At 45.0% G+C, this 23,007-nt stretch overlaps 1 long non-coding RNA gene across 1 annotated transcript; it reads left to right on the forward strand.

Annotated features, from left to right (window-relative positions):
- Positions 1 to 374: 374 nt before the first annotated feature.
- LOC135897840 (uncharacterized) lies at positions 375 to 16,120 on the forward strand. Its single transcript, XR_010563170.2, has 4 exons — positions 375 to 531; positions 1,944 to 2,052; positions 10,364 to 10,423; positions 14,928 to 16,120. It is a non-coding gene; the product is annotated as an uncharacterized lncRNA (long non-coding RNA).
- Positions 16,121 to 23,007: the final 6,887 nt, after the last annotated feature.

Consider the following 23,007-nt stretch of genomic DNA (forward strand, 5'->3'; position numbering starts at 1 on the left):
TATATATAGGAGCACTTTGCATTTGGGCCCGTGCTGTACACTGTAAAAAATTTCCGTAATTTTACGGTCAAACATGCCGTAAAAATTACGTAGACCGTTCAGTTTCATGAAAAACGGCGGAATTCTACGTAAAAAAAACGGACGTGAGCTCTGTTTTTGAAATACGGAAAACCGTCCGTAATTTCATGTGGAGGGCAACTGAGCATGTTAAGAGCGAAAAATCACCACGCAACGAATATAAAGAAAAGACACGGCCCACATTTACCAGCTGTTACATAATATCACCATAGGTAACGCTGCTTGAACATTATTCATAGGCGAATCGTAAGTACGCCCACACAACGGAAGAGGTTTCAGTGGTGGCGCTGCTTACCACCCTTCATCGCTTCTACACGACGGGTTGCATTTCTCCGCCGCAACAGTACAGAGTGGACAGTGGCTGGAAATGGCGGTGTGTGGTGGTGGTAGACCTGTTGCATTTGGGATTTCACTGAGAGAATAAGAAGGAATCGACGATGGACTGCTACGCAAGTAAGTGATTTAAGTGTCCTTTTTGTTGTTGGTGCACGTCGCGCGTGCGAAATGCACCGCGATGGCCGCTGACGGGCTCAACTGTGTTGTGTGAGCATGCCCTGTCAATGCCCTGTAACGACATTCCCGCTTGGCCGTAAGGATTGATAAAGCCGCGGCATTGCGAGTCTGTGATAAATGGCGTAGCGTTTGTTGTGCTGATTTCATATAAAGTACATTGAGATGCGTAGGCAACATCAGCGACGATGTCGTCTGTAGCAGTTCGTTATCGGCTGTATGTGGCAGCTGGTTTACTGACGTTGGCATTCCAGCTTTGCAATGTGTTGTGATGTGTTCTTGGCATTCCAAAATAAAGTGAAGTTACTGTTCTCCTTAGCAATCTCTCACAGCGCGTTGTAACACTATGTTAGCCGTATTCGGCGACGCATTGCATCACAGCGAAATTCTATTTTTCCTTAAGCTTAGGACGCAGTGTGCTTGGCGTGCATAATCGCTGTGTTCATACCCGTAATTGAAAGACTGCTTCTGGAATTGAAAGTCTGCTTGTGTATGAAGACCTCATGGAGCATGTTGCATGCGATGCCCCTACATCACAGTGAATGGACGGTGTAGCGTGCTTGCTGCCGTAACCTCGTGCGGTCTGCAGTGTTAGGTAACACTGGTGTAACACGGTGCCTTGGAACACAAAGACAGGATCGAGCCCGAGCAATCGTGCGCGATCGCACTTGAAAGTGTCCGCGTGATACCCATTAAGGGTCGCTGGAGAAGAAATTGATTATTTTGCTAGCTGGTAATCGGCATCAGATGTTTCGCGAGTTTTTGTTTTTGTTTTGTTTTTACTTCATACAGCTACCAGGCTGACTATCAACGTTCTGACGCAATGCGTCAGCATTTAACGTAATCTGGGAGTGGATTGCCACGTAAATTTTGCCCATCTGCGGCCGTAATTGTAAAGCAAGTGCATGTGATAAGTAATTTTTAACGTAACCTTGACACAGAATAGCGGTGCCCAAAAGTGTGTAATGGACATCCAAAGTTACAAATGTTCCAAACTGGTATAAAAAAATCAAAAGATGTGTCAACACTGATGTTAAAGGCTGGTTCTAATACTGACTGTCTCTAATTGCGTAGACTAATTTTCAGCATACAGGCATCAATACAATAATTATTCTAAAATACATGTTGTGAGTTATGTAGAGCAAAATGTCTGCTGTTTTGCCGAATAGAAGGTGCTTCATGAAGTCTTTTCTTTAAATGAGTTGAACGATACAATTGAAGACACCAAGCGATACCACAGCAATCGGTAATTCGGTGACAAGCTTATGTACAAGAGTATTTGTATATGAAAATGTTTTTGCTTTACTGTGGACGACCGGTCTGAAAATACCTGATATTATTTGCTTCAATTGCAGCTATTGCACCTGTCAAGGATGTCTGTGTGCCGGTTTGTGCACAATTTCTCAGCCAGCGGGCCTGAGAAAGTGTGCCACAGCAGTCTGTGTAGTGGTGCTCTTTGTTCTGGTAAGCTGTGCCATTCTATTGTATATCTGTCTTGCATATGCAGTCTTATTAGACAGTGATTGCAAATGTTGGTGGAATGACGAGGCCTATGCAAGTAGAGTAATTTTTGCAAGTGCATTCAAAGGATAATTGATGATTTGTTTTCCTGTGGCAACAAATTGGTTCAGTATGAGCACGTCAACTTGAAAGGGATATTGTTTCATACCTGACTTGGTTGCACATATAAGTGGTGTTTAAAAAAACACTTATAGTGCCAGAGTTCAAGACTTGAGGCAACAGATAAAACACGCACCAATAAAATAACTGTTTGTCTAGTGTTGGCTTAATGAGTATGCAACAACACTGCACACTGATCGTTAGCACTGTCATGGCTCCATGGTAACTAAGATTAGCCACGAATAAGCTCACTGTAAGCTAGTGTTGAGCTAACTATAACAGGTGAGTATGCGATGATGTAATTAAGTGCAACATTGGAAGGCAACGTAACAATGTAAAATTATAGCCTGAGCTCGCAGCTACGTTGCGTGGTCAGGCGACTAAAAGATATGAATATTTAAAAGGGAACGAACAGTGCTACTGCCAGTACGAAGTGACAGCGTTGTACACAGCAACGTATTCCCTTTGTCCTGTCTGTAGCCCTGTTCGGTTCCCTTCTAAACATGCACCAACAAGCAGCCCAATTCAGAATGCTCCGGCAGGTTGATCTGAATACTTCAATTTGCCAAGCAGGTTAAGTGATGACACGCTAGCATAGTGGGAGCTATTCTGAAAGTTATGTCTGCTATGAAAATGTGTCATGAAGATACTTCACTGCTAAAAATTTGGTGTACAACTGCACAAAGCGGCATCAATAGCTATGTTGCTCCCCCATGTTGTGTCAAGGGTCTGTGCATGTTTTGTAAGATAATCCTTGAGTCGTCGGCCGGTTTGTCCCACATGATTGCGGCTGCAGGACAGTGGCATATTGTAAATAGCACCAACCGTAGTACCTATGAACTCCAGCACATACTTTTTGATGTAAACTTCACGTGTTGTCCTGGTCCGGTTAGCATTTTGAACGTGCCCAGATTGCTTGGCACTGAAAATAAAAAGGTAGTTTCAACTCTCTGAGTAATTTGCTTGAATTGATGGTTGCCTTTGTGTACAAATTGCATAACAGTCATCGGCCTTGGCTTTCTCGAAGTTGTCTGACCTGAGACGTCAGCTACATTCAACTCCATTAAATGCTTCTTGGCAATGCATGCTAAAAGGCTGTGCGAACGCACTGTTGAAAGCAAACGTATTTGGTTATGGAGGCTCCCCTCCACGTCGGGGTGGTACGAAGTGTTAAATGTGCTCTCCGGTGTTCCTGCAGCAACAACATGCTTCAGTGTTCAGGTGCACCAATAGAAAAGGTAGAAACACCTTTGAGTGCAGGGAATAGCTCCAGCTCTATGCTCACCACAGAAAATCTTCAGGCCCAGATAGTGGAGCTTGCCTTTCAGTAGTAGTTTTGCTTACTTGAACATGCGTGGTACTTTGTAGGAAACATTAAAAAGTTGCTCAACCACTTTAATTGCGACTTTTCACTGCCGAGAACACTGTCAGCTAGTCGTAAAACACTAGCTGCTGTAAGAACCAGCGTAGTAAAAGTATTCTGCTTCATTGGAAACTTTCTACCCTATATGACGTGAAGTAAGCCTACTAAATGGGTTGAGTGATTTGTTTTCTGTCTTCTCTACAGTGCTAGATGAGCTCATGGAAGGAAGAAAACTACATTTCAATGGATGAAGTGCCAACAGAGACAGCACAGTCAGAAAGAACAAAGACAGGACAAGGTGCTACTTGCAACTGTTTATTGAGGTCAAAAGCACTGAATATATAGCCATTGGGAGAGGGGGAAGAAAAAAAAAAAGAAGCACTGATTACGTGAATGCACATGTGCAAAAATATGGAAGAGGCATATGAAGGGAATCATAAGATTAACCAAAATCTAAAACTTATCTAAAAACATGCGTTCATTTCTGTAAATAGTCGGAGACAGGGTGTCGACACAGGCGTCCCCTCTTTTCTTAGTCTGGTTGGCCTCCAAAAGTTCACATGCCACAGTGTCTTTGCTTTTAAACATGATTGTTGTATCAGGAAGCCTTGCTTCACGTGCTTGCTTATTCTCATTCCCAGATGCCTTGCAATGAAGCAGCAAGTTTGAGCCATAACCATTTTTGAGTGAAAGCTTGTGCTCCTGCAGGCGTTCATTAATACATCGGCCAGTTTGTCCGGTTTACTCCTTCCCACACTTCAGCGGTATGCAGTATACGACCCCTTCTCCGTACTTCACAAAAGGTTTTGTGTGTTTATTAGAACACTCTACTTTCTTAGTCATCATATCCAATCAGACGGCACAAAGTAGCAAGTTTTTGGGGCTCGGAAGAAACCACAGGAATTTTGTATTTCACGATGACATGTGTAATATTATGCGCTGCTTTGTGAGAATACGATATCACCACTGGTTTAGTTTTCTTTTCCAATGTTTGACCTTCTTCACTGCTTCAGTTTCTTTCTTTATGCACCTTCTTCAACAACGCCTCCAAAACTTTACTCAATACCAAACAAGGAAAGCCAGCTTTCTTCAACTTCAAAATCTGTTCGTCAAAGGTTTTGTGTGCCTTATGACAGCACAATTCTTTAAGGGTAAATTCAAGGCACATAGTGGCAATCGCACGTTTAACAGTCTTGGAGTGCATAGACTTATACTGCAACAATTAATTGCAGGGTCGGTATACCGACCTCGTGCCCACAAAGAATTTCTGCCGTATCCAGTGGCGATACCGTATTCTCACGAAGTGGCGCGTAATCTTAAACACGTCGCCGCAATATATAAAATTCCTGTGGTTTTTGCTGCGCCCCGAAAGCTTGCTACTTTGTGCCGCCTGATTGGATCTCATGACTCTAAAAGTAGAGTGTTCTATTAAACATACAAATCCTTTTGTGAACTGTGAAGAAGCGGTCGTATACCGTGGAAGTGTGGGAAAGAGTATATCGGGCAAACTGGCTGATGTATTAGTGAACACCTGTGGGAGCACAAGCTTTCGCTGAAAAATAGTTATGGCTCAAACTTGCCACTTCATTGCAAGGCCTGCAAGGATGAGAATAAGCAAGTATGTGAAGCAAGGCTTCATGATACAACGATCGTGCTTAAAAGCAAATACACTGTGGCACATGAACTGTTGGAGGCCAACCAGGTTAAGAATAGAGGGGATACCTGTGTCAGCATGCCTGTGTCTGAATATTTACACAAGTGAATGCATGTTTTCAGATAAGTTTTAGATTTTGGCTAATCTTATGATTCCCTTCATCTTCTGTGTTCTCGCACGTGTGCCTTCACACAAGCAATGCTTCTGTTTTTTTCTTCCCCTTCTCCCCATGGCTACATATTCAGCAGCTTTTGACCTCAATAAACAGTTACAAGTAGCGCCTTGTCCTGTCTTTGTTCTTTCTTACTGTGTTGTCTCTGTTGGCGCTTCATCTTCTGAAAGCTCTGCACCAAGTAGCCCCACAACGTGTTCTACTGGAAAACTACCACTAGACAGTGATCTTCCATTTCTTGACCTCATTGTTTTCTTTGGTGAGTGTCATGTGCGCTGCATCTATGCTCCATCTTTTAAGGAGGGAATTCTGCCTTTCGCATCAGCGCACTGTTCGGCTGTGAAGCACTGTCACAGAAGCACGAAATAGCATCCTCAACAAGTCGAGGAGAACTTCTATACCCAGGTCTAACATTGGCCTACAGTGGTGTGACCACTGTTAGATCACATTCAGAAGGTCAGCCATAGTCTCAAAAAGACTGTTGGGAGAGCTAGAACATTTATTTGTCACGTCAAGCAATCTGGGTTCAAAAAGGTGAATCAGACCAGGCCTTGACGCAAAGTGTAGCAAGAGGCACATGCAGCAGTTCAAGTGTGTGGTTGTTTACAACATCCCGCTGTCCTGCAGCTGCAACTAGGCAGGACAAATAGGCCTAATATTTATTTGTGTGCGTGTGCGTACGTGCGTGTGCGCGCGCACGCGCGCGCTTTTGTGTGTGTGTGTGCGTGTGTGTGTGTGTGTGTGTGTGTGTGTGTGTGTGTGTGTGTGTGTGTGTGTGTGTGTGTGTGTGTGTGTGTGCAATTAACCAAAAGTCTTAGCCTGCGCTCGTGTTGTTGGCCTTCTCCCGTCTTTTCGTGTTGTCCCCAAGTAATCAGTTGGTGTCACATTCTTATAGAATTTGCAGTTATGAGATTCATGCTTTGGAACATGATCAGAAGCTACCAAATGGATGACATAATCCATCTACATGTGTTGGTGTAGATAAATGTGTCTGTGCAGTAGGAGTAGGGCATCATATGTGCTTGTTTAGCACTTATGCACTTTTGTTTCCAGAGCTTCTGACACAGTGATTCAAACTATGTCTGTAAAAACAGTGCTGCAAGTTGCAAGGAAATGTTACAACACTTGTAGGTGAAGCTCGGTGTTGTGAGAGGTTATAGAAACTTGCTTTCAACTTGCGTTTTGCAAGTTTCTAGAGCATTTTTTAAAGATGCTTATTTAACTCCCGCGTGCATCGTGTTCATGACTCGCTATGAAACTGTCAACAAGTATGTCCTTTATGCCATCCGTTTCTGAAGATTACATGAATATAATTAACCCTTTGAGGGTCGATCTTTTTCACCATATTCGACCGCCCAGGTTCGTTTTTTTTTTATTGCAGATTCCAATTAGAGACTTATTTCGAAAAAAATTGACCGTAATTTTTCTAGGGTGTCCGTAAAGCGAGAAAAAAATTATTTTGTGTTGGTACTTATGTACTCTGTATTCATGAATAACAATAATAAAAAAGGAAATAAACCTATAAGAGTAAAAAATTTGATACATTGTTATAGTTCAAAGCTTTGAAAATGTGCACACGAGAATACCTTGCAAGACTCAAAGGTTCCTGCTCTTTGTACTGTTATGTACAAATATGTACTGTTATGAGCAATATTAAAAGGAACACAGGAACGCGTAGAAAACACCCTCAGACCCAGCTGTATGGGTGATACGCAGCGCCCACCATCGGAAACAAAGTGGAAAGGGGAACGCTGTTCTAACGGCTGTTCGCACTCCCGCCATGTGTCTGCAAAGTGCGGAATTTCGCATCGCCAGAACACTGTTCGATATTGCGTCACTGGTAACCTTTTGCGTCGAATCGTTACAAAAGATAGCACTGTTCCAGACTTCGATATTGATTTATGGTAAGTCTTCTAAACCGGGAAAATATGGTCTTTAAGGGTGCGTTCCAAGTTAGTTTATTGGCACTTGCCGAATATTAAAAAGATATTGAAGCAAACGAAATAAGGCAATAGCGTTATCGCAGCTTATCCTCGTCCTTTGTTTTGTTCGTTGGTGGCCTAATAATGCGTCATGCCACCATCGACTTGAACGATGGCCTCCATTCTTTGAGGCAAAGACGCGTAGAGATCCTCGATGAATGCGGTATCATGCTGAAGGCGCTTCCACTCATGTTCTATTGCTTCCCATAGTTGGTCGGAGTTCGCCAATTGTAGTGAGCTCTTCGAAAGGTTCACTTTCATACGGCCCCAAACGTGCTCTATAATGTTCATGTCGGCACCCTTCGCACACCACTGAAGTTGCATTACCCCTCGCTCTTCCAAAAGGCGCGCCACGTCCTGCTGGAAAAAATAACACCCATCTGGGTGCGGCCTGTTCAACACATAACGGATCATCTGGTGCTCGAGCAGAGTGCAATACGCAGCACTGGTGAACCTCCCATCAATTCTCGCCAGTGGGCCTAGGCCTGCGTGGGAAATCGCCCCCCAGATGTTCACAGACACGCATCCACTGGCGGCCACCTCCTGGATATTCTGCGGACTAAAGCGCGTGTTTGCGGTCCACCACACTCTCTTTCGTTGGTCCCAGCGGCTCGAGAACGTGGACTCATCAGAGAAAACTACATACTTCTACCCACTCTCGCTCCACCTGCGGTGTTCAGTAGCGAACCTCAGGCGAGCCGCTTTGTTGGTTGCGGTGAGCAGAGGTTCCTGTGCGGCGATGTGACTTCGCAGTCCTGCTTCTCTAAGCCTTCATCGTACCATGCTGTCGCTCAAGTTGTTCAAGCCAAGAGCGCCTCGAGCGTCCTTTGCACTTTGAAATGGTTTGTCGCTGACGGCAGCCACGATGCAAAGGTCTTGGTCGTTCGTTGTCGATCGAAATCGTGTGCGGCGCGGCGCATCGTTTATGCGTCCTTCGTCTCGGTAAGCCTGGATAATCCGGTTGACCGTTTTCAATGGGCGGCTTGTCACGAGAGCAATATTGCGCTGTGTATAACCTCTTTTAGACATTTCTATTATGTTTTCCTGTTCTTTAAAAGGCACTCGAGGCATCTTGAGGTTACAAATTCAGAGTTGACTGCTCTGCGTGGGCCACTGCAGTGTGCGATGTGAATTTTTCTGAACGAACTTCGTGCAACAAAGTCGGGCGAGAGGAAGTTTGTCAATGTTCTTTTTAAAAAATTTTTCTGTATTCTATTCCTCTGTCGTCATTGGTTCGAGCGTCGCCGCTGTTCGAGGTGCCACTTACAACTGAGTGCGTCTATTCAAATAAAGAATCGGTTTGAAATACAGGGCAAACTTTTTCTCAGAGTACTATCAAGCGGTTGCACGAAGAAAAAAAGAGAATGAAAGAAAAGAAAGTGAATCGGTGTAAGTCACTGGCGACGATCTCACCGTCTTATCGGCTGTTGGACGATCCATGACGTAAGCTGCTCCTTTGTAGAAATACCAGCGTGGTGAGAGTGCCAACAGTTAGTGGAAGAGCGCTCTCCTTTCCCCCTTCGTTTTTCACAGCGCCATCCGCGCATCGCTCCGAGTCTGTTTGCCACACGTTCCTGTGTTCCCTTTCATATTGCTTATGATAGTACATCCATAGCATAATCGAACTGTGTAGGTGCACGCACTCAAGAAAACTGTGCGGTTGTGTGCCCATCAAAAAAGCAAAACGTGTACAAACTTCCGCTAATCTTCATCTTATCGCCAGCCAGATGCAATTAGTTTTCGCGAATCTCAAAAAAAAAGAAAAGGAGCAACAGAAGCTCATGCACAGCAGCATCCTTCCTATGCGCACCCCTGCGAGCACTAAATGAGCGAGAAACAAGCAGTAGCCTTTTGAGCGATTAGTAACGAGATAGCCATCAGTTTTGCAAGCGCAAGAAGCCAAAACCGCCCGCGAAAACAAAACCCAAACCGCCACCCGTACGCACGCCAATGCTCAAGCGGTAGTACATAGACGCGCAGGAGCAAACTAGCGCTAAAACAAACCATGCAACGAAAACTGAGAGAGTGAGGCGTGCAAGAGAAATTCCCTGTATTTCCACATAGTGGCAGCACATGACAGAATAGAAAAGGTTAGGAAATTGTCGTGCTTTTTAAACCTACAGACAGGGCCGTAAATATACGGCATCTACCATTTTTGTACTGCGCGGTGCGGTATATTTACGTCATTGACCCTAGAAGGGTTAAGGAGTCATGCTCCTTGAAACAATTTCCCGTAACAACATTGCAAAATACCAGCTGAGGGTCTCGCATCTCTTACATATGCTGTTTTGCACATCATACTTTAATAAAACTGCATTTAGTAGCTGCACAGCACAGGCCCCATTTTGTTTTATCACACTTCTTTGTATTTTCTCCCCCTGCCCCAGGTCTTATTTCAACAACTGCTATCTGCAGGCCGTCATAAAATTGCTTCAACATTGTTGACAGATTCCAATATTTTTTTCGAACCATTCTTTCATGTGAACCAAAGAAAATTAACTTGATTAGCCTGACATGAAGATGAATTCGAAATAATTTATTTATTGTACTTGCTTGGTAGCACTGAACTATTTCTTTAATCAATATAATGCTAACAATTCACCTTTGTATTGCTGGGTGCCGGTAGAGATATGGTTAGTTATTCACCAGAAAGGATCCCGAATTTTCCACCTTCTTAGTGTAGGTTAGACACTCACTTGTTGCACTTCACAAAGAGCAACTTGTGGTTGCTAGGAAATAAAAGTTTACTGAGAATTTTCATGCATCCAATTTGATTCTGTGTACTAGCATGTTTGTATTAGCATGTATTTCATAGAGTTGAGGCTTCATAAATGTACATTCTGTCATTCAATGTCTGTGACATGGTTAAGCAGGTTGACCATATCTAATTAGAACTTCCTATGTTCTGGGGCACTTGTTTGCAACTTAAATTATGTGGTTTGGTGCTGTCAGTGTAAGCCTAATGTCGTCTTTTGTTCTCCCAGGAAGGACGCAAGCATTGCTGAGGAGCCAGTTGACCTGCCGCCACACTAATATTGTATTTGGTAAGGTCTATTACAGATCTTATTTTGTGTAGTACGTGCTATAATTGTGTACAATGTGTTCAAAACTTCAGTAAGTGGGCTGTTCGACAACAGGTGTTTACAAATTAATAATTATAAAAGATGTTCAAGGTCATTAGTGATACAATTGCTGCTCACTGCTGAATTTTTTTCCAAATTAGATGATGAGCCATCCAGCAAGTGCGGCTCTCCTGGCTAATTATACAAACTTTCAAATATGGTTAATTTTTTATCACAAGTGTACAGCAGTCGGGGACAACTGTTCACAGCGACAATTTCATAATATTTACTTACATGCAAAAGTGAGTCAAATGTCAGGTGTACTTATGAAGCTTTGTGAAACAAGTTCATCATCATATTGCTTACTTCATTGAAAAGTTTGTCGCGGAATTCTCACTTCTATGAACAGATCAACAGTTGTCGAACGATGGTCGTCTCTATAGCCAATGTTTGGGCAAGAGGCTTGTCTTCAGAGCACTAACAAGAGACTTCTTTGCCATGCAGCTTGAGCTGATCAGTATGAAGAGATTACATAGGATAGGAACACAAAGCATTAGTGGGCCTCTTCGATTATCAGTCCTTGACAGTCCTGGACTGCTTAGCAGTGCTGTCCCGCATTCGATTTTCTCAATCAGCTTCGGACGCCCCATCCACCAGTCCGAGAGCACCCAGTATCGCATTCGTTTTACCAGAAGTCAGACTCTGCGGACTCTCAGAGCTGTCAGCAGATATTTGTTCTGACATATGCAAGTAGCTAGCAGACGGCGGCTGTCTTAAAAAGATGCACGCGGGCTTGACGCCATGTTTTAAAAGAGGCTGTGTGTTTATGTGTACTTTGTGCGTTCCAGACAGCAAATATCATGCACTCAGCTATCGCTTCCGTTAAATCGATGCTTCGTGTGCCATAATGCGAGGTTTTCATGAGGGGTCTAATTGCTGCAACCTTAGTCCTTGTGTTTTTTAAGACAAAGCACAGTGATCACGCGCAAATGCTTGCTTTTCTTGATGTGTTTCGTGAAATCTGTCATGCTCATTGCTATATGCATAGTAAACAGGTAGATTTTGCTTTTCAGATGAGTGAAACTGGTGAACGAGGAAACGTATCATATTGCATGTAGATATTTAATGCTGGTAGCTGGCATGGCATACAGGGTGTTTCACGTAACTTGAGCCAAACATTAAAAATATGCAAATGCCACATAACTGGACAGAACCAAAGTAATGTTGTTTGCCCTCGCTTCGAGATACTCATTTTTTTTTCATTTTGCCAGATTAAATAATTAGTATTCGGTAATTAATCAAATTCTCAAATATTATGATTAATACATGCTACATAAAAGTGTTTTTCCTAGCGTGAAAGAAGCCTGCAAATACACACTAAATTGTTGCGTGACTGTCCATTCGCAGCACCTTGCGTGTATTCGCGAGCTTCTTTCTCGAAAAAACACTTCTACGCAGCATGTCTCGAACAACACAAAGCTGTATGGGGAGCTTTTCATGTTGCTCTACAATTTTCTCATGGACACTTCTAATCTAGTTATAATATTTGAAAAGTTGATTAATTAATGAAGTTGAAATATTTATTTTGGTGGAATGAAAAAATATCCGAGTATCTCCAAGTGACGGCAAACAACATTACCTTGGTTCTGTCGAGCTACGTCACACTTGCATATTTTTATTGTTTGGCTCAAGTTACGTGGGACAACCTGTATAATCAGAGCTTCACCGATTGCTGTTGTCATGTGTGCTGATCCCTTCTGTTACCCAAATTCGAAATTTTGCTTTTGGTTGTGCAGGATTAGTAGACAGTGTAGACGCGCTTTGTCCTAGACACACGTCAGGCCTTTAGTAGACGGTTTCATGAGCTTTGAGGATATCGGCCTGTGCTTTGTGGGTGAACAGTGATCTGGCACAACCGTGTTTTTGCTTATTTTTGTGTGGCAGTGACGCTTAAATTTTACAGGAAATAAATGAGCTGGCTTAAATACAGCGGTTAAAAGGCCCGAAGAGCGAGAGCACGATGTAAACTGAGCTTTGTTAACATGTTCAATGTGCTCAGGCTGCGATTCCATTATGCAAGCTTTATGGTTGTGCCGGCGACATGGCCTCTGAGACTGCATTATTTTGATGACCACGCTACTGAATTTGCTGGGTAGGGCGCAATCTACAAGTAGCTAAAAGCATGAGGTAACGGGATTGAATCCCGTCCACGGTGGCTGCATATCAATGGGGGCAAATTATGAAAACACCCATGTACTTAGATCTAGGTGCACGTTAACGAACCCCAGGTGGTCGAAATTTCCAGAGTCCTCCACTACGGCTTGCCTCGTAATCAGAAAGTGGATTTGGCACGTAAAACCCCATAATTTAAGTAGCTAATAGCGGACAACAGCAGCCAGGAGAGCGACCTCCAATCGCGGTGCTTTCAAACAAAACCTCGGACAGTCCCAGGCAGCGGGATCACATGACTGTGATGCGCCCTTCTGTCAATGCTAGCCAGACCAGAAGCCGCAGGTGGTTTGCGGACAGTCTGGGACTGCGTAATCGAAGGGGCGCAGACATACATACGCTCTCACATACATTATGTCCACCTCGGGATGAAGGCATTTCCTAGTAATCTGTAAATATATATGGCTTGCGCCAACTGACTCCATCCTATGCTTGCATATTTACAAATTTCTTCATGGTGCCTAGTTCTCTACCGTCCTCAACAGCGGCTTTTTTTAATTTATCATGCATATCATTTTTTGTCGTTCCGTTGCTTGTTGAGCAAACCTTCATTCTCAAGCTCCATTTTTATCATGCCAGGTTTCAGTCTCTTAGGTTAGTTTTATCACAATGCAATGATGGTACTTTTAAGACTAATGGTAAGCTATAGACGGTGACTCAGTAATGTGTGACTTAAGTCTTCTAAACAATTTATAGTCTTTAAATTTTCTTCCACTGATCCAGGACTCCTGTGACTAACTGCCTTAAGTAACATACTTCATTGCCTTCTTGCCCTAGAAAATATAACTGGTGCCTTCTTGCAGGCCTTTAAAGTGGCAACATGTGTACTGCAGACAGTAGGGCATGTTCAGATAAATTCAACTGGACATGCCTGGCGATCACTTTTAATTTTGATTTAAAAGTTTATTTTGCTGCCCGAGCCTGGCGACAATGAAATTAACCTTAGTTTTCCAAGAAAAAAAAAGGTGTCTCTGCAAAAAACAATATAGAATGAACTGTTTAGTTAGGAGCATTTTTCCTGGATTTTACCGAATCTGCACTTTGGATAGATCCGAAGGAAATAGTGTTGTCGCTGCGGGTTTAAAAATATTTTGTACCAGACTGCAGGCCAATAGCAATAATTTCAACTAATTACCACAGATTATCCCCACTACGGTATAAAGAAGAAAAATTTCGGAACGAAACATTGCACAAATTGACCAAAGTTTTTTTTCTTTGCATTTACTAACAGCACGGAATTTGGCCATCCTGTTCCCATGAGTCGCAGAAATTTGAGCAAATAGCTCTGTCCTCATTGGCTCTCAAAATCTATGGGAAGTGCTCATGTTTAGGCATGTTAATGAATTACTCTACTTTAAAATTTTTTAGGAGAGGCTTGATTCATTTCAGAAATTTCCCGAATTAAGCGCATTTGCATGAAGCAATGCAATCTAGAAAAATATGTTGCATTATTTGTTTCGTTATGGGATTGCAAGTCAAGAAACGGACAGAATAAACAGTGCTGCCTGCCAGAGCCATGTATGGGGTCCAGGCATAATTGCAGGCTTCTTTACAAAAAGGGCAAATTTTTTGGTGAACACAGTGCAATATTGTAACTTTCTATGAAGATGGGAAGGGTGAGTTGATGCATTCGGGACCGTAACTTTCAATTTTCACTGCTTGAGTAAAAAGAATATTACGCATTGATACTTCTTCCGTGACACAACAGACCATATCCAAAAGGGGCTGACAGCTGTTGTGACACAGTTGTGGTGCAAGCATGGTTTTTTTGTATTGTCGCTATTCTACCAGCCTGTCAGCTGGACAATATCTTTGGCTTGCTTGTTCTGCGTCGGAAGTAAACAACATGCATGGTTTGCGCTTGTTTCAAGAGTGCTTAATTGTTTTGGGAAACAGTGAAATCTGCAAGGTTGTTTAATGGAGCAGTGAAAGTTGAAAACTATGGTCTGCAGTATGTGGCCATGGCAGCTCTACCTAAATATGGGAGATGTAATCTCCGAATGTCATAATGTGCACGTGACATCTTTGACTGTTCCAAGCAAACCATCAATTGACTTGGGTCCTTTCTATCTGAAGCTTTTTATGCTATAAGGCTACGAATGTATACCAACATGGCTGAGTCTGAACCATTTCTTTTGACAAGAGCACTTGTAGTGACAGTTGTGAATACGAAATCATTGTTTATCTGAGTAACAGTAGTGATGATGATGGTAAATAATTGAACAGCCTTAATTGATTGGTGTTTCTTACTTTTCAGTCAAAGCCGAAGGACTCTGCAAGCAGCCAATCATTCCAAGTCTCAACCAATCCTTCCTCTAGTCAGCCAATTTCTAGTGTCTATGCGGAAAGGACTTGCGCAAAACTGGACACGGGACACTAAAAAGGCGACAAGGACAGGCGTAAACTTCCAACCGGTGTTCATTACAAAAAGGTATGTATATGTACTCTTGCACACTTGATCATAATCTGTTACAATCGTGCAAGTCAACATGGTCATCACAAATAAACAAGCGCACCAAGGCCTAAGGCGGCTTCCCGCATACAAACCCCAGATATTCAGATTCTTTAACAGTCAGTGCTATAGGGATGGCTTGTTAACGCTGTTGCATTCTGCAATAGCCGCTGCCTCAATGATGAGTCTAGCGTTTTCTTTCACACTGCTTGCTATTATTTCTGTTTTTTCAAACAGTCGATGACATTTGCATTGGCAGCAATGGACTCCAAGGAAACCTCCTTTCCCGTTTTGTACTTTCCGATTATGTTCCTGTAGTCTAAAGTTTAGGGAACTTCCCATTTGTCCCACGTAACGCTGCCTGCAGGAAGGAGGTATGCTATACACTATTCCTCTTGAGCATTTGATGAAACCCTTTCTGTGCACAATGTTGCATGATTTTGATTGTCTGCTGACAGGGCTGGTTTTGGCGCATTACTTGGATAGCTTGCGGGGCGCGGAAGAAATGACCAAGACTGCAGTCCTTTGGCCTATTTTCTTTAGTTACACCTATGTGATACTGTTCACAGGAATCTAGCAGTCATCCCATACATTACGCTATCTTGCATAAACTAAAGAAAATAGGCCAAAGGGCGGGAGTTTCGGTTGTTTTTCCCGCACCCATCAAGTTATCTCAGTTATGTGCCAAAACCAGCCCTGTCAGCAGACAATCAATTTCATGCAACATTGCTCACAGAAAAGGTTTTGTCGAAATGCTCAGGGGGAGTAGTGAATAGCACACCTCTTTTCTGTGGGCAGCGTTACGTGGGACAAACGGGAAGGTGCCTAAATATGAGACTACAGGAACATAATACAAAAGTACAAAAGGGAGAGAGGGTTTCCTTGGAATCCACAACTCCCAATGCAAATGTCATGCACTCTGAAAAACCAAATAATAGCAAGCAACGCATAAGAAAGCACTAGGCCCATCATTGAGGGGGCAGATATCGCATAAGGCAACTGCGTTAACAAACTATCCCTAGCGTTGACATTAAAGAATTTGCATACCTGGGGTCTGTATGTGGAAGGCCGCCTTAGGCCTTGGGGCGGCCTTAGTGCGCTCTTGTAACTGATTATGATCAAGTGCACAAGAGTATATATACATGCCTTTTCGTAATAAACACCAATTGGAAGTTCGCACCTGTTCTTGTCACGTTTTTAGTGTCCTGCGTTCACTCTTGTGATGGTCACTTCAGCATGGAATACCAACTAGCCCGGTCTCATACACTGCTTTTTTCAGTAAAGCAGAATAAACACAGGTTTTTTCAGATTCAAGTGGCTTGTTGTTTCTCGAACACAAATCTGTATGTATGCTGTGTACATGTTGGGTGTAGAACCCAAGTGCAACATGACAACACTGACACGAAGAATAAGCGGTGTAGAAAACAATTACACTAGGAGGAAACATGCAAACACAGCACGTTCTGTCTGGTGTATTTCCTGTGTGCTATGATTTCTGCCCCATTTCCAGCTATATCTTAAATGATGTTGCAAGTTATCCACGTTCTAATGTACGACTTGGGTGGTTCATTGCCCAAAATAACTTATTCCAATGAACGAAACAATTTGGCTCAAGAACACGAGCATTCAAGTCCCCGTTTCTTCATTACCAAAGTACGGTCATGTACTATAATCACAAGTACGGGGCTCAATTTACAGCATTTCCGTTTTACGGAACTCACCGTTTTTCTTATTTGCAAAATACGGTCGATTCTGTTATCACAACTACGGAGCTCACCGTTTTCCATTTAACGGAAATAATTTTACGGCCTGTCCGTTTTACGGAAACACCGTTTTCCATTTAACGGAAATAATTTTACGGCCTGTCCGTTTTACGGAAACACCGTTTTCCATTTAACGGAAATAATTTTTACGGCCTGTCCGTTTTACGGAAACACCGTTTTTCATTTGACGGAAAAGTGTCCGGCAACGTTTTACCTACAGCTTTGACCGTAAACTGAAGAAATTTTTTTTACAGTGTAACGCAAAACGAGCGAACTAAACTATCCCTTCTCACGCCCACAAGTCGAGAGGACAAGTCGAGGCTGACAGTTAACAGTTAACAGTTAGACGTTACACATTAACAGTAAGACGCAGCTGCAAGTCATATTTACACAGAGACTAGAAAAAGGTAAATGAAAGGCAGGGAGGTTAACCCGATCTGAGCCTGGTTGTCTGCCCTGCACTGGGGGAGGGGGAACTGAAGGGAGAAATTAAGAGAAATTCTGCGGTGGATATCGCAGACGTGCAGTTGTTCTGTACTCTATCTCACAGACGGTCAGCCAGTCTTCAGAGTGAGTGACCTCACTCAGTTTGAATGACGAGTGAGTGACATTCAGAAATTGCAGCAGTGCTTTTGTAGCCTTTCGTAGCTGCGATATTCGAGGGCATGGTCCTAAGATCTTGTTCAACGTGAATGGCTTTCTGTCCAACTGATTTAGAGGTGTGCAAAGGTCACGTCTTTCATTTGCAAAGGATGGGCCTAGATGGGCAGATGTTATATAGTCTCCTCGACACTGCAGGCGTTGCCTGCACTCGGCGATATAGGCCATCTCAAAGAAAAATATTATGCATTGGTGACTGCAGCGTTCAGGCGTAAGCGACACAGCATTGTTTGTTCACTTCGCGGAAGCTCAAGTAACAGCCGCAGTTGAGTAGACGGGTCGAGAGAATGCAACCGATGGTGGGTGAATTGAGGTGTGTGCCACTTCTCCAAAGTCATACGGTGCGCTAGCTTTGCTTGAACGCTCGGCTGCGTCAGTCCGCGAGAAAGGTACGGATACAAGGTTACTCAGGTTTACTCCTCAATGTGCTTTCCTAGCAGATTCGCCGCAGGAGATACCGCAATGACCCGGCAACAACTCAAACACAAACTGAAGCAAAAAACACTTCGCGATCGCACGATGGTGCATTTCTTGCATCTCCGGCACGGTTTCTTCACTAGACCCGCCAAGAAGAGCACACCAAAGACATTGCATGTTATCGCCTTTGAGTCGAAAAATATTTCGTAGCGATTAGCCTTTGTCGGGTAACGTAGTAAACGTCACCTCGGAGGGCAACAAGCTCGCTCGGAACCGGTCGTTGTTGGGACGTGAGAAACCTTATCTCTAATGCGTATTGATCACGATGAGATAACTACTGCGCAAGCGGGGCGGGTCCGAGTGGATGAGCCATCCGTATATATCTTGACTTGGCCAAAGCCCCGAAAGGTCAAAAGGTCAGCGTACCGCTCGGTATTTAACACGAATTACAGCAACTGCAGTATTGGGTTGTGAACCGGAGAAATGGAAGACTGTTTTCAGCACCAAATGCATCAAACTGACTGTAAACAGTGTAAAATGAACTTCAATGCATCGCGAAGCGGTTTATGGATATATACAACATCATAAAGCAATAAACTTATCGTAATTACGCACAATAAGGGACCGTGAGTTGACTCAACACAGCACTGACTCCGGCTATAGCACATATACCGGTATTGAAATGATTTCCTTATTGGCATTTGCACTCTGGAGCAGTCTCCTCGACAGATGCAACCACTCACGGCGGTTTCGCGTCCTTGCAATGTGTGTAGGCTTCATTAGGCGTCTACGCTTCGTTCTGTTTCCGCACCTGTAGAGGACGTCGGAGACGCAGCGGAAGTGCTTTGTCAGCGCCCCGTTTCAAAGGGGTTGCAAATAAATCTTAATCATCATCATCAAGCAAAAGAAAGCAGGAAGCTGGCCGCTTGCTCCCGCGCTCCAAAACTTCGCATCGTGAACGGTCTTGTTCACGATGGTCAGTTGTCTCGCACTTAGCGTGACAACTGACCTGCAGCATTGTACAAATGTATGCACACTTGTGCACAACTGTGTGTACTTGCAAAGCGCTGTTCAATTTCACAGCGTCTAGCGGGTCCAGTGACTTGTTCAGGAGCGTTCCTTCTTCCGTTTTGTTTCGTTTTTCTATACCACCTGGTCTGCTATGTAGGCGCATGCTTCGGTACGGCCAGAGAGAAGAGTTAAATAATAACGCCGGAAGGGCGCACCTACAGGTGGAAGAGAGGAACGAACTGCAAGGAATTCCAAAGGGCGATCTTTCAACGCCAGCACGATTCGGCGTTCTCCAGAGGATTACCGCCGCGCCAATGGGAGGTCCCATTGAGTGTTTCGCGGGCGGCTAGTTTCTCAGCACGGACTGCCATGGCCACAATACCGGGCAAGATTGATTCTGAGTGATAACCAAAAGGCCACTGCGAGCTTTGTAAGCGAAATGGCAAGGAGGGCGGCGCAGGAGGATGCAGCAAAGGCGCCCGCAGTAACATATGTCACGGGAGTCAGCGCCGAGAAAGCAGCGTTCACCAACACGAAATACAAGGCAACAAAATGCAAGATACATGAGCGGATATCTGAGTGCGAAGAAAACAAAGATCGGAGAAAGAAGTCGTCTCGAAGAGTAGTGCAGTCACAAATGCCGCTAGTCCCCTTTGCCGTGTCCACCGGTACATGCCGTCGGCCGAAGCGTAGCGTGCTGCCTATTAACAACACCCACGGTTCTCACGTACTCCTTCGTTTTACCGCAGCACCCTCTTCTATATATTTTCGGTTTAGTTGTGTATCAGCGGGAAGTGCGATTAAGCGACTCGGAAGTGGTCACTTTGTATTCAGCGAGGTGATAAATGCCCAATCCCGCATTCGGGGCCGGGCGCTGTGCCCCATGCGTCATCGATGGAACCAAATATGAATCTCCTTATCTCGCTTTATTTTAGTTGTACTACGTGTGTTTCTGCACGTATGGACGGGCACTTGGGGGCATCAAAGCCCAGCTACGAGCATTTAATCATAACCTCCGTATCCCCTGTATGGCAACGTGGCTGTATACTTACAGCTATGACGGCGCCTTATAAAGGCATACAGAGATCGGAAAGAACTGGTTCCGCTAGAGGCATTCATTTTACAACGTGTTGCACGTCAAACTCTGCGTAGCATAAGCTGAATCGGTTACTTAATGGTTTCTTCATCTTCTTGGAATCATCAATTTTCCGGATCTGACGTCGGGTCTAGGATCAGGTGTACGTGCTAAAAGGTGCACTATTAGTGCCCAGTTGGACGCACGAAGCCATTGGAATGAAAACATCTTGTCCTTTCACGGAACGAGGCAGCGAAACAAATACTGCCACAGAGTTTGCCTCGGAAGGCAGGACATTCTTTTTGTTTGTCCACGTCTATCAGTGTTTTTCTGCGCATATCATTATTCAGTACCACCAGGAACAACAATATCATAATTAATCATCGTTTGCTAATCGTCACCGTCATAACCGTCATATTCGACGTGCTCGATAATGCCGTTGTCCTCAGTCATCGTCCGCCTCCGTCTCGCGGAGGTCAATCCTATACTGTGATCTCCGAGTGCGTCTGTTCTGCCTCCACTGCAACATTCATAGCCCCACACCTCATTTATTCCACGGCCACATTCCACTGCGAATGCCTTTCTATGGTAGAGATTATATTAATCCAATGCTATCCGCATATCTTCAAAGCAAATACATGACGCGTTTAAGTTCGTTCTTTTGTGCTTACTGCAAGGGCAACTGCAACGAAATCTTCAAACTTCGTGAAAAGCCTAGCTCCAGGCAGTGCAGATACATATCAGCATGCGTGCAGAATATTACCTTCTATAGTCGGATGCAACTTTAGAAAAAAGGGGGCGTTTACCCCTAAAGGCGGATGCACACGAGCATCCACCAATGGGCGCGCACTCTGGACCGACGTCATGCGCCGGACGGCCGGTGACTTCGCCGCTTCGGTCATCTGGGCGGGGCCTCCCCTTTTTTCTAAAGTTGTATCCGACTATAAATATAAGTGAGTGAGCGAGCGAGTGAGTGAGTGAGTGAGTGAGTGAGTGGGCGAGTGAGTGGGCGAGTGAGTGAGTGGGCGAGTGAGTGAGTGAGTGAGTGAGTGAGTGAGTGACTGAGTGAGTGAGTGAGTGAGTGAGCGAGCGAGCGAGCGAGTGGGTGAGTGAGCGAGCGAGCGAGTGAGTGAGTGAGTGAGTGAGTGAGTGAGTGAGTGAGTGGGCGAGTGAGTGAGCGAGCGAGCGAGCGAGTGAGTGAGTGAGTGAGTGAGTGAGTGAGCGAGCGAGCGAGCGAGCGAGTGAGTGAGTGAGTGAGTGAGTGAGTGAGTGAGTGAGCGAGTGGGTGAGTGAGCGAGCGAGCGAGTGAGTGAGGGAGGGAGTGAGGGAGTGAGGGAGTGAGAACGTTATTCGGTCCAGAACACACGCGAGTAAACTCAACGTCACCTGGCTAGGCGCACTCAGGGGCCATCAGGTGAAACCTGACGGCCCTCTCGCGGACCCTCTGGGCTGCCAGGATTTGAGAGGTCTGGTTCTGGGCCTTAGTAAGCTTAATAAGAAAGGGGGACCGGCAGAGGCGCAGCTCCACGGGACACTCGAAGTCCGCATAACTACCACACAGGGGGCAGTCCGGGCTTGGGAACCGTTCGGGGTGCATTGTGTGCAGTGCCGCGGGGCTCGAGTAAGTTCTTGTTTGTAGAAGCCTGAGAGTGACTGCCTGGGCCCTGCACAGTGAGGAGTGCGGCAAAGGCAGGAGTCTTCTTGAGTGGTAATTATGCTTGCAGATCTCGCTGTATGAGCACAGAGGCTCGGGTTACCCAGGAGAGGACGCGTTACCCGGCACACGGTCAGTGAAACCTCGCGCAGCCGAGTGCGCCTCTTCGTTGGGGCGGAGCGAAGCACCTTCAATGGTTGCAAGGTGCACAGGGAACCAGGCCAATGAGCGATGTTTGAGGTCTTTAGCATTTTGTATGATACGTAGGGCCTGGGGAGCTACCATTCCCATTTGAAAGGCCCTGATAGCGGCCTTGGAGTCTGAATAAACCGTGTCATGTACACCGTCCGTCAGTGCAAGAGCAATTGCAACCTGCTCTGCAACGTTGGTGCTAGAAGTGCGGATGGTAGTGCAGCTGAGAACTTTGGAATCACAGTCCATGGCCACTGAGGAAAAGGCTTCTTCTTGAGCGTACGAAGCATGTTCGATCCTTGTCCAAGTGGGCACTGGCGACCAGAGCTTTACTCCTGGCTCGTCTTCGTGCTTCGTTGTAGGTCGGATGCACATCGCGTGACATCGGTGTGTGGAAATCTTGAATCTTACGCCGGTGGGCAGCTTCACAGCGTCGGGAGCGACGACCGTGGGGTTACGTCCCGGCATGCCAAGTATGGCTCCACCCACTGAGGTACCAGAAAGTCTGACAAATTGAGAAAACTCTTGGGCTTCAGCAATTTCTTCGAACATGCTGTGGATTCACAACTTGAGCAGGTCTTCTGCGTGCGTTCGGACGGGAAGGCCGAGGGCAAGCTTGAAGACTCTCCTGGTTACAACATTGTTCTTGTTGCGCTCTGACACGGACCACTTGTGCATGGCCGCCGAATAAGCGAGGTGACATAGCACGAATGCATGAATAATCCTGATAAGATTGTCCTCCCTGATTCCGCGGTACCTGAAGGCGATTCTTTGGATCAGACCGAGGGCGCCTTCGGTCTTGGAACAAATGCGTTTGGAGGCGGCTCCATTCGCCCCGTTAGACTATATAAACACTCCTGGGACCCTGATAGTGTCCACCCGCGGAACTGGGGAGCCTTTACCGGTGAAAACGTAATGTGGCTTGCCGTTGATGGCTTTCAGGACCGGTGAGAACCACCTCTGGGCCTCTTCTTGTAGAGTAAGAGCTCGGAATTAGTGGGCGAGCACCTTAGCCCGGTGTGGATGAGATGCAGCTTCGTCACATCGATGGCGTCTTGCAAAGCACCCTAGACCTGATAATCCTCTGGGGCATCAGATGGTGATGTCTTCTGC

This window comes from Dermacentor albipictus, chromosome 10 (assembly GCF_038994185.2).
Source record: "Dermacentor albipictus isolate Rhodes 1998 colony chromosome 10, USDA_Dalb.pri_finalv2, whole genome shotgun sequence".
Classification (NCBI taxonomy): domain Eukaryota; kingdom Metazoa; phylum Arthropoda; class Arachnida; order Ixodida; family Ixodidae; genus Dermacentor; species Dermacentor albipictus.